General features: G+C 37.0%; 1 protein-coding gene across 4 annotated transcripts in view; it reads right to left on the bottom strand.

Annotated features, from left to right (window-relative positions):
• Positions 1–14,453, bottom strand: part of CCPG1 (cell cycle progression 1) — a 39,981-nt gene extending 25,528 nt beyond the window's left edge. For 2 of the 4 annotated variants that reach the window (XR_013331140.1, XM_077748226.1), the window contains exon 1: positions 14,238–14,452. The gene's annotated coding sequence lies outside the window, so the exon portion shown is untranslated. Of the gene's footprint in view, positions 1–14,237 lie in introns of all 4 variants that reach the window. The other 2 variants (XM_077748237.1, XM_077748242.1) reach the window with 2 other exon arrangements.
• Between the last annotated feature and the right edge of the window lie 163 nt (positions 14,454–14,616).

Genomic DNA, 14,616 nt, shown 5'->3' with positions numbered 1-14,616 from the left:
TCCCCAGATAACATAGTGGGGTTGTACATCTTTCCCAGGGTTTACTGGCTATCCTTATTTCCTTTTCTGTAAATTATCTAATATGTTCACTTTCCTATTGGATTATCTTTATTGATCTGTAGAAGTTCTTTAAAGTGGGTCACAAAATAATTCACTGTTACACTCATCACAAATATTTTCTTCTGAAATGCTTCAGTTTTTTAAAAATACCTTCTACCATAGATTTGTTTTTAAATTTTAGGCAAATATAAAGGTTGGAGAACAGGGTGTTCTTTAGAACATTTATATTATATCTCTTGCTTGCTCTTAGAAAATCTTTCCTACTCCAAGGATTACAAAATTATTCCCCTATATTTTCTTTTTCAGTTTTGGATTTTACATTTAGCTACTTAAATCTATGAATCTGGATTCCCCCCCTTTAGTGTGAGTTAGAAATTATCCCAATTATTGAAATTTTATACTTTTTCTATGATTTGAAATGCCAGTTTTTATTATATAAAGTTCTATAGGGGTGCTTTAGGTGGCTCAGACAGTTAAGTGTCTGACTTCAGCTCAGGTCATAATCTCATGGCTCCTGAGTTCAAGCCCCACATCAGGCTCTGTGCTGACAGCTCAGAGCCTGGAGCCTGCTTCGAATTCTGTATCTCCCTCACTCTCTGTCTCTCCCCCACTCACGCTCTGTCTCTCTCTCTCTCCCTCAAAAATAAACAAACATAAAAAAATTTTAAAAATAAAGTTCTATACATTTATGAATCAATTTATGAAGCCTCCATCCTTGTACCAATACAATGCTGTTTTAATGATTATGGTACTTGTCACTTTCTCTAGTACCATTTTTCAACATTTTTCTTGGTCCCTTCCTAAACATATATAACCACCCAAAACAATTATATACAGGCAAAGATGAAATTGACTGCAGGTTACATATAATACTTACTTCAACCTGACCTCAAGAAACTATTCACTACAAAAAGCCAAACCTTTAGGGAAATATTCAGAAACTTTCACTATCTTTCACTATTGCTAAGGTAGCGATCACTTGGGTCTCCCTCCTGAACTATCTCACCTGGTCAAAGTAATCTACCTGCTATGCCTCCTGAATACAGAAGGACATCCCTATGTCCATGTCTTCACTTGCTCAAGTTATACTTTCTGGAATGCTTTCCTCCTTCCTTTTCATTTCTATATTTAAGGCTCAGCTCTCCTCCATGAAATTTTTCTAGATCAGTTTCTGACACAATAGATTCTCCTCCTAAATCTACAGCATTTACTTCTTAGCACAATTTACCTAATGGTAGTTTGTATCACTTTTGTCCTTGAGTTATTTTGCTTTGTTAGTATTATATTCAAAGCTTTGATAAAGAGCTTCAACTTTAGCCCCACCCCTAAGCTTGCCTCTGTTAAACTTAGCATAGTTAATGAGTATTTTTCTAATGCTGCCTATTTTCAAAAGGGATTTAGAGCCACTACACCCACTACCACAGCGAAGAGGTCAAAAAAGAAAACTTCAAGAAATCTACTATTATCTACAATTTCACCCACTCTTCAGCATCCCATTAAAGTCTCTAGCAGCAAGGAAAGAGCCTAATGCGCATCACCCAAGTGGTCTGACCCTGTTACTGTATTCAATTTTAAAAAGACATCTTGCAAAAGTATAGCAGAATCTATCTTAAAAAGGAAAAGTCTCCAGCTGGAGCTGGCTTCTGTATTACTTCAACTTACTTTCAGCAGTCAGAGACGATGATATTCTTGCATCCATCAGGACCCCAGCCTTCTGATGTAATACTAAAGATGCTCTCACCTTAGTCTTAAAGATAGTGAAGTCTAGTTCAGATCTACGCAAAGGCATTTTACTCTAATTCTGTAGCACAGAAAACCCTCTTAAAAGTGTCACACCTTAACCTTACCCCAACATAACTTTGCTTTGTTGTGATGCCACTGACATACATTAACAAGTCACTTAAAATTAAGTCCAACTGAACTCATTATCTTGTTTCTTGAAACTGTTAGTAAGCACATACTTCACTAGGTTTTCAAGCATCTTCTTTAGAAAAAACCACCAGTAGAAATTTCTTTCTGATTTTAGTGTTAGAAGAACTGAGCTTATCCTGACCTGGCTTCAGTAACCAAAGAGTTTTCCCTCTTGTTACCTAGCCTTGGTAAAAATACAGACCTCATAATGTATATTGTGAGTAGAATATCTTCATCCTTGGTTCCATTTCATAATTCCTACCATTATGCTCTCCCTGAATCATTTTTCCCTTCTACTTTTGTTACCTTCTTGTATTTTGTCCACCTCCACAAGTTGCTTCAACCCTCTGGCAACAAGATAAATTCATTCATTCACATTCATTCAGCAAATATGTATTAAACATCAACTACATGACACTGTTCTAAATCTTTTTATTATCATCATTTAGGACTCAAAATAGATTTTGATTTGGCAAAATGCAAGCTGAGTACAAACAGAAGCAAAACCGTGCAGATAAAGAATGGGGAGGGTGTTTCAGGCAAAAATCAGAGCATGTACAAAGGCAACAAAAGGCATAGGCAAAGAAAATCTTCGATAGTGGCAGTACATACAGTTTATATTTGCTGCAAATATGACTTTTAAGTTTACTTTAAATTTACATCCAAATTAGTTAGCATATAGTGGAATAACTATTTCAGAAGTAGAATCCAGTGATTCATTCTCTATATATAATACCCAGTGCTCATCCGAACAAGTGTTCTTAAGGCCACTTGCCCATTTAGCTCATCCCCTACCTATGGCCCCTCCAGCAACCCTCAGTCTGTTCTCTATATTTAAGAGTCTCTTGTGTTATATCCTCCTCGTTTTTATGTTATTTTTGCTTCCCTTTTCTTATGTTCATCTGTTTTGTATCTTATATTCCACATGAGTGAAGTCTAAGATAGTTTTCTAATTTCGCTTAGCATAATACACTCTAGTTTCATCCACATTGTTGCAAATGGCAAGATCCCATTCTTTGCCAAGTAATGTTCCATTGTATAAATATACCACTTTTTTTTTTTTTTTTTTTACCACTTCTTAATCTATTCATCCATCAATGGACATTTGGGCTCTTTCCATAGTTTGCCTATTGTTGATGGTGCTGCTATAAATGTTGAGGTGCACATGCTCCTTCAAAACAGTATACCTGTATCCTTTGGATAAATACCTAGTAGTGCAACATCTGGGTTGTAAGGTAGTTCAATTTTTAATTTTTTTAGGAACCTCCATAGTTTTCTCCTGGTTGCACCAGTTTGCATTCCCACCAGCAGTGCAGAAGGGTTCTTCTTTCTCTGTATCCTCACTAATATCTGTTGTTGCCTGAGTTGTTCATGTTAGACATTCTGACAGGCGTGAGGTGGTATCTCATTGTGGTTTTGATTTGTATTTCCCTGATGATGAGTTATGTTGACCATCTTTTCATATGTCTGTTGGCCATCTGGATGTCTTGGCTTTGGAAAACTGTCTATTCATGACTCCTGCCCATTTCTTCACTGGGTTGTTTTTTGGGTGTTGAGTTTGATAAGTTCCTTATAGATTGTGGATACTAACCCTTTATCTGATATGGCATTTGCAAATATCTTCTCTGATTCCATCAGATGTCATTTGGTTTTGATGTGCAGAAGATTTTTATCTTGATGAGGTCCCAATAGGTCATTTTTGCTTTTGTTTCCCTTGCCTCTGGAGATGTGCTGAGCAAGAAGTTGCTGCAGCCAAGGTCAAAGAGGCTTTTGCCTGCTTTTTCCTCTTAGATTTTGACGGTTTCCTGTCTTACGTTTAGGTCTTTCATCCATTTCAAGTTTATTTTTGTGGATGGTTTAAGAAAGTGGTCCACAGTCATTCTTCTGCAAGTTGGTGTCCAGTTTTCCCAACACCATGCTAAAGAGACTGTCTGTATTCCATTGGATATTCTTTCCTGCTTTGTCAAAGATTAGGTGGCCATATATCTGTGGGTCTATTTCTGGGTTCTCTATTCTGTTCCGTTGATCTGTGTGTCTCTTTTTGTGCCAGTACCATACTGTCTTGATGATTACAGTTTTATAATATATCTTGAAGTCCGGAATTGTGATGCCTACAGCTTTGGTTTTCTTTGTCAGGATTGCTTTGGCTATTCGGGGTCTTTTTTGGTTCCATACAAATTTTGGGATGGTTTCTTCTAGCTTTGAAAAGAATGCTGGTGTTACTTTAATAGGGATTGCATTGAATTTGTAGGTTGCTTGGGGTAGTATCAACATTTTAACAACATTTGTTCTTCCAATCCATGAGCATGGAATACGTTTCCATTTGTGTGTCTTCTTCAATTTCTTTCATGAGCTATCTATAATATTTAGTGTACAGATTTTTCACCTCTTTGGTTAGGTTTATTCCTAGGTATTTTGTGGGTTTCTTTTATGGTTTTTCGTGCAAGTATAAATGGGATTGATACTTTGATTTCTCTTTCTGCTGCTTCATTATTGGTGTATAGAAATGCCACTGATTTCTGTGCAATGATTTTATATCCTGGTTACTGGTTACGGGTCTGTTCAAAAACTCTATTTCTTCCTATTTCAGTTTTGGTAGTTTCTAGGAATCTGTCCATTTCTTCCAGATTGCCCATTTTATTGGTATATAATTACTCATAATATTCTCTTATTGATTGTATTTGTGTAGTGTTGGTTGTGATCTCTCCTCTTTCATTCTTGAGTTTATTTGGGTCCTTTCCTTTTTCTTTTTGATCAAAATGGATAGGGGAGTATCAATTTTGTTAATTCAAAGAACCAACTCCTGGTTTCACTGATCTGTTTCTACTGTTTCAATAGCACTGATCTGCTCTAATCTTTATTATTTCCTGTCTTCTGATGGTTTGGAGTTTTATTTGCTGTTCTTTTTCCAGCTCTTTAAGGTGTAAGATTAGGTTGTGTATCTTTATGAAGGCCTGGATTGCTACATACTTCTCTCTTATGACTGCCTTTGCAACATCCCAGAGCTTTTGGGTTGTGGTGTCATCATTTTCATTGCCTTCCATGTACTTTTTAGTTTTCTCTTTAACTTCCTGGTTAATCCATTCATTCTTTAGTAGGATGTTCTTTTTTTAAATTTATTTATTTTTAAATTTACATCCAAATTAGTTAGAATATAGTGCAACAATGATTTCAGGAATAGATTCCTTAATGCCCTTTACCCATTTAGCCCATCCCCCTCCCCACAACCCCTCCAGTAACCCTGTTTGTGCTCCATATTTAAGAGTCTCTTATGTTTTTGTCCCCCTCCCTGTTTTTACATTGTTTTTGCTTCCCTTCTCTTATGTTCATCTGTTTTATATCTTAAAGTCCTCATATGAGTCAAGTCATGATATTTGTCTTTCTCTAATTTCACTTAGCATAATACCCCTCTAGTTCCATCCACGTAATTGCAAATGGCAAGATTCCATTCTTTTTGATTGCCAAGTAATACTCGTATTACTTGGCAATCAATATATACATACACACAAACACACACACCACTTCTTTATCCATTCATCCATCCATGGACATTTGGGCCCTTTCTATCCTCTGGCTACTGTTGATAGTGCTGCTATAAACACTGGGGTGCATGTGTCTCTTTGAAACAGCATACCTATATCCCTTGGATAAATACTTAGTAGTGAAGTAGGGTAGTTCTATTTTTTAACTTTTTGAGGAACCTCCATACTGTTTTCCAGAGTGGCTGCACTAGTTTGCATTCCCAAGAGCAGTGCAAAAGAGATCCTCTTTCGGGGCGCCTGGGTGGCTTAGTCGGTTAAGCGTCCGACTTTCGCTTGGGTCATGATCTCACGGTTCGTGGGTTCGAGCTCCGCATCGGGCTCTGTGCTGACTGCCAGCTCAGAGCCTGGAGCCTGTTTCAGTCTGTGACTACTTCTCTCTCTGACCCTCCCCTGCTCACGCTGTCTCTCTCTCTCCTAAAAATAAATAAAACATTAAAAAAAAAAAAGCGATCCTCTTTCTTCACATCCTCACCAACCTCTGTTGTTGCCTGAGTTGTTAATGTTAGCCATTCTAATGGGTGTGAGGTGGTATCTCATTATGGTTTTGATTTATATTTCCCTGATGATGAGTGAGGTTGAGCATCGTTTCATGTGTCTGTTGGCCATCTGGATGTCTTCTTTGGAGAAGTGTCTGTTCATGTCTTTAGCCCACTTCTTCACTGGATTATTGGGTGTTGAGTTTGATAAGTTCGTTATAGATTTTGGATACTAACCCTTTATCTGATATGTTGTTTGCAAATATCTTCTCTAGTAGGATGTTCTTTAATCTCCAAGTCTTCCTTGTCTTACCAAATTTCTTCTTGTGGTTGATTTTGAGTATCATATCATTGTGGTCTGAATATAGCTGCAAATTTTATTTAAATGCACCTGGGATATATCCTTCCAAACATTTTATATAAGCATTGGGGTCAACAAGTTTTCTACTTTACTTTTTCCAATTAGCTGTTCAACAAACTTTTTAATGTTTAAAAATTATTCAAAAATGACTTTAATGACTACGCAATTATATTTATCATAGTTTATGATCTTATTAATGGATGTCTAAGTGGTGGAAGAGTTTTTTAATCATCAATGAAAAACAGTGATGCAAGAAAAAGCCATCCAAGGCTTTTACTGTCTAATAAAGATGGTTCTGTCACTATGCTTTATGGAATTTGGCAGACTTCCATTTTAAAAAGTTATATTGACATAAATATTTCTGTAGTTTGATGGTAAGAAATGTGTCTCTCTCAGGAACTAAAGAGTCTTCAATAGGTTCATTGTAGGAGGGAAGAACTCTCCATTGTATTTGCTTTTTTCAAAGTAGTCTAATCTTAGGTGATGGATCAATTTATATTTTTACCATCAACAGTGTAAAGGTAAAATGGACCTTATTTCGGTCCCCAAATTCTAGCAATAAATAAACCTAGCTTAGGAATACCTAGTACCCAGTACCCAGTAGGTCTTTGTGCTATGGGAAACAGAAGTACTACCCCAGGGAAGTTGATTTCAAGGCTTACTGGCTAGAATGGTCAGGAAAATCCTTTGATCGAGAAAGACTTTAAAAAAAAAAAAAAAAAAGAAAAGAAAAAGGGAAAGACTAAGTTTCTGTAGGACTTTTAAAATGTTACAGCTAATAAATCTTGGACGTATTTTCAGCAAGCAAAGGCCAAACTACGTGGCTTTCCAAAAACATCAAGGAACAAAAAATTTGACAGGCAATTCTGAATATGGAACTAAGTACTGGCTATCATTCTGGATGCTCACAACATAGCACAAAAGCTTCCCACTGTTGGTGTAGGATGAAAGAGATGCAGAAATACAATAGTCACTTTCACATAAAATACTTCTGAATTTAAAAAGAAAGCAAATTTCATTGTTCTCCCTGTCCTGCATCCCAAAGGAAAAAAAATAATCGGTTTTTTCCAAGTTACATCATTCAAGAATTACAACCTTCATTAAAACTTCATAAATATGATGTTACAAAAGACTTTCAATATGTCATCTTTTGTTTGCCTTGTAAAAGATAAGCATTATTAACATATGGTTTCATAAAACTTTAAGACCACCTGGTAAAACAGGACTAAAGATTTAAATGTACAAAATGAAACCACAGAAAGACTGAAAAGAAAATAGAAAATAGCTTTATAATCCTGAGGTAAAGACAATCTTTACCTAGGGTGCCTGGGTAGCTCAGCTGGTTAAGTATCTGACTCTTGATTTCTACTCAGCTTATCTCACAGTTCATACAAGTTCGAGCCTCACATCCAGCTCTGTGCTAATAGCACAGAGCCTACTTGGGATTCTCTCTCTTCCTCTTTCTATGCCCCTCCCCGCTCATGCTCTCTCTCTCCCCCTCTATCAAAATAAATAAACTTAAAAAAAGATGATCTTTTTCTAAGCGTTACACAAAATCCAGAAACTGTAAAGGAAAAAATATAAAAATCATACACTTGCTTGCCAAAACTAACTATACACAAATATGAATGATATACTTGGAAAATATCTGTGACATATATGACAGAGTTTTCAAAACACTTCAAGTATACCAATAACCAGTAAGAAAAAAGGTTAAAGCACGGAGTGGAAAATTTAGCAAGGAACATACTCAAACAATTTATAAAACACATAAAAATAACTTAAAATAGTGGGGGGAAAAAGTCAATCTTACAACCAAAGAGAAACAAGATTATTTTAATGCCTAACCAATTAACAAAGACTAAACAGGTTAGTAAGTTGGGTATGGGGAAATAGGCATTGCAAACAGGGGAAGTGAATATTATTATCATCTTTCAGTGTTTTTTTTTTTTAAGTTTTAGAAGTAATCTCTACACCCCATGTGGGGCTTGAACTCATGACCCCAAGATCAAGAGCCATATGCTCTTCTAACTGAGCCAGCCAGGCACCCCTCCTTTCATTGATTTTTAACAACAAAAATTTTCATTTCCTACTCATTTCATTTCTAGGAATTTACCTGACAAATGCTAACATTGAGTATGAAAATATATATACACAGTGTACCTGGGTGGCTCAGTAGGGTAAGCCTCTAACTTTGGTCACATCCTCACAGTTCGTGAGTTCCAGACTCACATAGGGCTCTCTGCTGTCAGCACCAAGCCTGCTTCTGATCCTCTGTTGCTTCCCCCCCACCCGCCAGCTCTCTCCCAGTCTCTCTCTCAGAAATAAACGTTAAAAAAATTATTTAAAAATTAAAGAAAGAAAATATACATATGTAAGAATCGTTGATGGAACAATTTTTATAATATAAAATTAGAAAGTAAAATGTCTACCAAGAGTGAATTTATTAAAATTAAAATCTGTAGCATCTATAATTTATAGAGCCATTAAAAAGATAAAGGAGATCAACATGCCTTGGCATGGAGAGATATCAATATATTAAAAAAGCAAGAAAAATATGTATGATAAAATGCTATTTATATTAACCTATGTGTACCACTAAAATGAGTATGTTTCAAATCTTAAAAAACTAAAATTATATGTAATATACCTGCTAAATTTTCAATGACTATTATTAGCCTTATAGTCAGCAGAAAATAAACACTTTTTTAAAATGAAAAGACAAACCCAATTTTAAGTACAGTATATGACTGATACATATCCAATCATCTTCTGGATGACCAGTTTCTTCAAAACAAGTTAAAGGGCTTAAGGGAATCATAGAAAAATGTTTACTATCTGAGGTATGCAAAGTTTACTGTGGAAAACTGACACTAGAGAAGATAGCATTACTCAGGGCTTTAAGGAGTCCACAGTGCAATAAATACAGCATTAACATGCGGGTCCTATGGCTGCCCTGCCTCTTGGTTACTATATTCATCATGTTACTGGATGCAAAGATAAACATAATCGATCTTTGTTAAGTAACCCTCTCCTAATTCTAATGGAGTGGAATTTCATTTAAAACACTGAAATCTATCACTAAAGATATGTATCTGGGAAAAAATCTAGAACAGAGTAGTAATTTCATTTTATCCATGCCCAGAAAGAGGCACCAGCACTGTTATGTATAGCAGATTAACCTTTTGATCTAGAAAATAAATTCTCCAAGAAGTGAATGAATACACATTTCTTCACAAGTTTCGTTCTATGATGTAACATCCCTCAAATTGGGAAACAAAAGCAACTACCATATTCAGAGATAAAAAAAAGTATTCTATTTTTGCCTCAATCTAAAAGAAGCCATACCTTTGATAAAAACTTTGAAATGGGGGCGCCTGGTGGCTCAGTAAGTTAAGCGTCCAACTTCGGCTCATGTCATGATCTCACGGTTCGTGGGTTCGAGCCCCGTGTCAGACTCTGTGTTGACAGCTAGCTCAGAGCCTGGAGCCTGTTTCAGATTCTGTCTCTCCCTTTCTCTCTAACCCTCCCCTGTTCATGCTGTCTCTCTCTCTCTCAGAAATAAAAAAAAAGTTTGGAATGGAGAAAACATTATAAATTCAAACCTTAAATGAGGTTTCCCATAGGGAAATGAAGATGCCTGTTAACATGTAACATTCCTTTCACCAGTATTCTCATTCCAAGCAAAAATCCTGGCTTTCTGAGATTGTTATATCTTAATTCTGGAAGAGTCTGATAAAGCCAACAAATAAACAAATAAACCTGACCAGGCTCCAGAGGACAATGAGCCTCTGGTGGCCCCTTTCCCCCTTTTATGAATGAATGAATGAATGAACGAATGAATGAATGAATGAATAAATAAATAAAAACTACTGGGTATTGCCTCTTTGTTTTCCTTTATTCTCAAATTTTTTAAAAAATTATTTTTTCTTGTTAAAAAATATTCACCATATATCTATACTTTTCTTTTAACTTGTCCTAATTTTATGAAACACAAAGGGATTTTACACTTTTCTTGTTTTCCATTTTAAAATATATAAACATCCATTTGTTACTTTTTAGTAGTAATATTTGAAAATATTAGTAAAGATATGGAGTTATCAACTAACTATATAAAGTCTTTACCAACCCAGGATACATAATGTATTTCTTTGTCTTTTACTTTCACTTACATTTACTCTTATAAAGTCCTCAGAAAAGTTTCTAGAAAGACTTTTAACTTTAATATTCTGTATGTCCACCTTACTTGAAGTTAATCTCAAGGGTCAGATGCTGTAATGGGCTGCAGTGACTTCCCCAGAAGAAGGTATCTAAAGCTGTAAACTATTTCTGAAAGTCCAATGCTTACACATGCAGTGTATCTCTCAGAGGAACTATGATTTCATATTCAGTGTAGGCTCACTGTTATAAGCCTGTTATGAAATCAACTTAAAGTAACATTTTAGGACATTAAACACATTTAGACATAAAAAACATCCACTTCTTACTGTTAGAAGTTAGACTGATGTCCTTATACTTTAGATGTGCAATTAAAACCAAAACCAAAACCAAAATTAAAAGCCCAACCATAAAAGCATACTGAAGTTTCAGGACCTTCAGTGCAAAAGAGTGCAAAGTCACAGGCAGGAAAGGGGCCAGGTCTCCTTCAACCTAGAAAAAGCCAAAAGCTCTACCAAAATATCAAAATAATAGCCCATTTGACTTTTTTCCATCAAACTTCCCAGTCAAAAAACACATTATCACGTTATCATCACACTTCAAATGCATTACCTACTTTTATGTAAATAGTACTTTATGTAGACCAATAATACTATGCATTCATAGACCACTCAGCCACTCACAAAGGGATGTCATTTTCATATCTGATCTGATCTTCACAAGTACCCCAGGAAGTAAGGCAACTGGCTATGAGGTACAATGTACACAGGGAAACAAAAGAGACGCATAAATTATGTGCTTCAACATCATTAAACATCCTAAGTCCCAATCCAATGCTCTTTTTACATTTCATCATGATGGTAACATGAATAAGGTAACATAATAGAAGGTTTTAGACTGTGATTTGGACAAACACTAAAGAAAAATTAGATTTCTGACTTCCTGTCATGAAAGAGGAAAATCTTTGACTCACTTTACTCATTTTTAATACTTCCTTCAGAAAACCCTGGCTCTTCCTTAAACAGCTTTCCACACAAAGCCCTTTAAAAAAAAAAAAATCCCTAAGCTTATCAGTTAACTACAATCCTTCTCACATTATAGGGCTAAATTTCATCTTAGAACTCAAACTGAAAACTTTTTTCAAGTTTATCTGGTACAATATATTGGACATGTCCTTTGAAACTCCTATCTCTAAATTGTTTTAATCTAGTCAAAACTGTAAAACTGCCACAAGGAAGTTTTTGAAAATAGAAGTTATCACATACTTTATGGCAACTTCCTCACCTAACCACACATAACCTGCAAACAATCCAGCCGCTAGTAGTTCTGCATTGTTAGATGAGTCTGCATTTTCTGTTTTAAAATATCCTGGGCTTAACAGGCCCTGCTGCTGTGTCCATGTTCTTTACATGTCAGAAACTACTGCTCTAGGATCTTAACAGTTCAGGCTCACCTAGCTTTTTTAAATGCTTATTTAAGTTGGATAAGAATACAACTACACAATCTAGACTACAATACCATGGAACCAGTTAGTAAATAAAACATGTTAATCCATTATGTTTCTTATGTCTTGTGTATGGAACCAAATATCTAATAAGATACTGAGCCAACACAATACACAAAATATACAAAATTAACAAGTACAAAATAGTGAAAAGGAACTGGAATTTGAAGAAGCAAAGCTCCAAAGAACAAAAATCTAAGAAAATAAAATATGAATGCCATAGCTTGAAAAACAAAAGGGCTTCAGAATGATTTTATTAACAGTTAGTGGACACTTGGAGTTGAATTTAAACCTCAATTTTTCAGGATTGATAGTTGCAAAAATAGAATATTCCTATAGAAGACCAATATGACCCTTTCTTTATGACAGAAAACAAAATGTCGGCTAAATAATATGCTTCTTACTCATCCATATCCAACATATCCATAATAGAAAATAAAAGTATGCATAATCTAAAATATCAGACATATTAAACATGGTCCTCAATGTGATTCAATGAAAACAAATGTTAAAAGCCCACATTTTGTTACTGCTTAAGTTCTTTATTTCCACTGGCAAATGCTTACAAGTAATAAATTTAAAATTCTCCTATCTCCAAATCTTTTCAGATTAATATGCCCATCTTTTGTCACCTGTTAGATTTACAGGAATAATCAAGACTGTACTGCCTAAATGAAAGACTAAGCACTTCTGTCTTTGATTTTACTGTAAAAAAACAGAAACAGATTTTTTAAAAAATGAGATATGAATGCTAAGAATTATTGTCACATGTGAGGGTTTTTTCCTCTTTTAATCGACCTAATGCCCCTTCTGCACAAATAATTTACATTCAAATAGTTACTCACATAGTCTGTGGATGGAGTAACAGGAGTTCTGTGTATTTTTTGTTGTTGCTTATTTGCTTTTTAAAGTAATCTTTAAAAGGTCTATATAACTGGAATTGCTGCTTAATTAAGTTCCTTCCCATAGAAAATTTGGAAAATACCAGAAAGTATAAAGACAAAGTCATCTGTAGTTTCACCATCTACTCACTTTTATAACTATCCTTTGAGCTTATTTCTGATCACTTCTAGCTCTAGTTTACAAAATGAGAATTACATTATTTTCTAACCTGTTCTCATTACAAAGTAGTATTTCCCACATCCTCGAATATTATGTGTGATTTTTTAATGATTTCTTTAATTAGAATCCTATTCTTAGCGTAAAGGATTAAAAATTATGCATTAAAATAATACCCTTACTCCGTCCCTTCACCTTTATGATGAGAGCTCAACAAGGAATAGTTAAGCCATTCAAACTAGCATTTAAGGTGTGATAAATCAGATCCCTCTGGGAAATGTGGAACCTAATAAGATTCAAACCTTAAAACTATGAAGCGCTAACAAACATTTCAAGCGCTATCCAATGGATGTAACCTTACTGGAGGAGGCAAATCTAAAATTCGCAGGACTCAAGTAGTTAACCTATTCTAACTACAAGAAAGCTTCACTTCGTTTTTAAATAAAGCAATTGTGAAGCAGTGCAAATTTCACCCACTCAACAAAGTACGTTAATTTACTGAGTTCGTTACGATTGGCGTTCCCAATGGCAGAGCTGCATTCATTAATAGAGATAAACATGTAACGCATACAAGCAACTGGGAGGGCAGCTGCTACAGAGGAGTTATTAGGAAGACCATGCTACAGTGGGCTGGTGGATACGGAGAGGATAAGGAAGGGGATCTGATCGTTGTCAGACTGGCGTATAGGCAGAAATCTCAACTGCACTATTTAATATTTAATCTTTCTATTCCTGGCATCACGGGGCTCAAACGTCACCAAAAAAGAAGGGCCGGCTGAAAAACCCGGCCGGGTGACGCACGTAACATCTTACCATATGGATGCCCAACAATCAAGACCAAGAAGCGCCCCAAGCAAGCTCGGTGAAGGAAGGAGGGTTCCCCGGGACATCAGCTTCCCCGCGCCCCGGACACGCCGTTCGGGTCTGCAGTGGGGATCTGAGACTGCAGGACCCCCCGACCCGACGCCTCAAGGGCCGGCTCAGGTTAGGGGGCTTCGGACTCGCGTTCCGAGACCGCCCGTGCGCCTGCACACGCCAGGNCCTGTCCCGAGCAGCCCCAGCCTCAGAGAAGACCCCGCCTCTGCCTCCAGACTAGGATGCCGGTCAGGACCCAGACCGGTGGTCGCGACTCTTCTCCCAGGGTCCCAACCCGCCTAGGGCCCTACCTGAAAGACTAGCGCCACCTCCGCTCGACTGCGTTGACTGTCGCGGTGGCGGCGGTCACAGTTCCGAGCACAGTGACGCCTCTCTTAAAAACAACAACCTGCTCGCAGGCGTCCGCAGCCGGGAGGCGGCAGCCGGCGGGGCAACGCAACGCCTGCCGGGACTCGTAGTCCCTCCCGCACCTCATGTCTGGCGCCCGAGGAGGGAAGAACTACGACTCCCGAAGAGGAGCGCAGCCCGCCGCCTTCAGGCTGCAGGAAGCTGGGCGGGGCAGCGGCGATCCTCACAACATCCGGGCCCCGGCGCTGCAGAGGCGCCGCGGCCGGTTGCTATGGAGACGGGCTGCTCCTACCACACTAAAGGACTCGCGGTTTCACCCCG

The sequence above is a fragment of the Crocuta crocuta genome, unplaced genomic scaffold (assembly GCF_008692635.1).
Source record: "Crocuta crocuta isolate KB4526 unplaced genomic scaffold, BGI_CrCroc_1.0 scaffold130, whole genome shotgun sequence".
Lineage (NCBI taxonomy): Eukaryota > Metazoa > Chordata > Mammalia > Carnivora > Hyaenidae > Crocuta > Crocuta crocuta.
Note: the sequence above shows the minus strand (reverse complement) of the source record. Positions and strands in the feature narration are given on the sequence as shown.